This window comes from Propithecus coquereli, unplaced genomic scaffold (genome assembly GCF_000956105.1).
Source record: "Propithecus coquereli isolate 6110/MARCELLA unplaced genomic scaffold, Pcoq_1.0 Scaffold47, whole genome shotgun sequence".
NCBI classification, from domain to species: domain Eukaryota; kingdom Metazoa; phylum Chordata; class Mammalia; order Primates; family Indriidae; genus Propithecus; species Propithecus coquereli.
In genome coordinates this window covers 5,359,086-5,361,411 of record NW_012150507.1, presented here as the reverse complement: position 1 = coordinate 5,361,411, position 2,326 = coordinate 5,359,086, and positions in this window count along the sequence as shown.

Sequence of the window (2,326 nt, the reverse complement as noted above, 5' to 3'; positions counted from 1 at the left end):
TAAATTATGACAGACTTGGTGGCAAAACAGCAGAAATTTATTCCTTCACAGTTCCGAAAGCCAGAATCTGAACTCCATTCTGTGGGCCAGAATGAAGGTGTCAGCAGTGCCGTGTACCTTCTGAAGGCTCTGGGGGAGAATTCCTTTCTTGCTTCTTCCAACTTCCAGTGGCTGCAGGCATTATTTGGCATGCGGCTGTATCACTCCAGTCTCTGCCTCTGTGGTCACATTGCCTTCTCCTCTTCTGTCTAAGTCTCCCACTACCTCTCTCTTATAAGGATTCCTGTGACTGCAGTTAGGGTCCACCTGCATATCCAGGATGATCTTCCAATCTCAGAATCATTAACTTAATCCCATCTGCAAAGTCTTTGCCATATAAGGGAACATTCACAGGCTCCAGAGATTAGGACTTGGTATCTTTGGGGGTCTTTTTAGCCTACTACATTCATATATAACAAAAACAAATGTCCCATGCTACCTTCTGCAGTTTCCTAATAATAACCTTTTATATGATCTCATTTGGTAGTTTTATTAAAGGCCTATATACTTGTAATGGCATAAGGCCCATGAGAATCTATGTTCACTTCTATATAAATGTGGATTTGGACCTCTCTGCCAGGCAGGGCTGTAGATGCATACATTGCTGGGATCCTTGAAAATACTTTTTTTTCTAATTGGTTTTGGAAGAGATTGACCTGTTGTGGAAGGGCATGAGCCACAGATTTTGGATAATTATATGGGCCAGGTTTTCATCTACCCATTTCTAGCTGGAGATTTCCAAGTGTCACCATTTAGGAACTTAGATTTTCGGAAATACCTCTTCTAGTTGTGCCCATGAAGAGGAATGACTCCTGGGACTTAACTCAGTCCCACTTTATTTAGCCCGATACCTCTCTAAGCCTTGGCACCTTGGGCTGCCCTGGTCTTCTGATCTCTTCTGGGAACCTTGAACCCTCTGTGCTCAGCTGCTCTGTGCAGCCGTGATGGTGTCAGTCCTGGCAGAAAAGAGAAAGGGCACAGGGAGGAGCCATTCCTCAAAGCTCATCTTTCAGAGCACAGGATCTTGGTGTCCTCGGAATGTTAGCTCTTAGGACTTCGGAATGTTAGGTCTTCATGGAACCTCAGCGAATTTATCTTCTTGAATTCTTTGGCTTTCTGTAGTCTCTTTCCCCATGAATATCTGCTCAGGATAGAGATTTTTTTGGTCAGTTCTGTTTCCTGTGCTCCTTCTGGCCAACCGCTGTCCTAATCCAGACACTTGAACTTTGGTCAAAGCCATCGTGTGTGGAAGACCAAGCAAGTAGATTCCCTGTCTCCATCTCGTCCTCCTCCTTCCCCCAGCTGACCCAGAGATGATTTGGTTACTCTCTTTTCCAGTGGGAATTTCAAAACTGTGTTTGACTTTTAAGCCCCACTGTGGGAAGAATCAGTGTAAAGGACTCATGCTCTGGTTTTCTTATCAGATTCATCAGGGAGCTATATGTAGAGACAACCTCAGAATAAAGATATTCTCCTGAGTGTTCTTAGCCCTGCCTTTTGGCCCAGTTTGACAATTCTATTCTCATTATTCTCATTCCTGTCCACATGTACTTTTGTGGACCTGAAGACATTCCATAATCATCAGATTCCATGCCATGGTGGACTCCACCAAGCATGGTGTGTCTGAGCTCTGGCTTCATCCAAGGGCATTCATAGTGACCCTCTGCTCTCTGGCTCCAGGTTTAAAAAGCTTAGCCTTTAGCAAGCAGGCTCTGGTAGTCACCTTGGGACCCAAACAGGAATTTCTCTCAGGAAAAACAACTTTTTCTTCAATGCCACCCTATTTTCCCCGGTGTCATATCTGAATCTCTACCTGATCAAAAATTGCAGTACTATAGAAGAATGGGAATATAGCCTTTATTTAATCTGCTATTGTAATAAATACGATGTATAGAATTAGCTATTCCTTTGAATCATTACAAGTGTGGACAAGCTCTGGCCAATAGTGACTGTGTCCTGGCCAGACCAGAACACAATGGCATTTGTCTGCCTTAGTCATACTTGCAGCTGACTTTCCACATTAATAGGCTCCTTGGAGTTGGGAAGCAGATCTTGTGAATTTCTTTGTTGCCTAGAGTCTTGTTGAGTTTTCCACAATGTAGGTGCAGCTCTTAGGTAGTAGAAAAAGCATGAACTCTGGAACACACAGGACTAGATTCAAAACTGGGCTCTCCAATTTAATGTCTATGGGTGAATTATTTATATTTTCTGAGACTTGTTTTTTGTTTTTGTTTTTTTTTTAATCATTCAAATGGGCATAAGAAGACCCCCTGAGGCGAAATTAAAT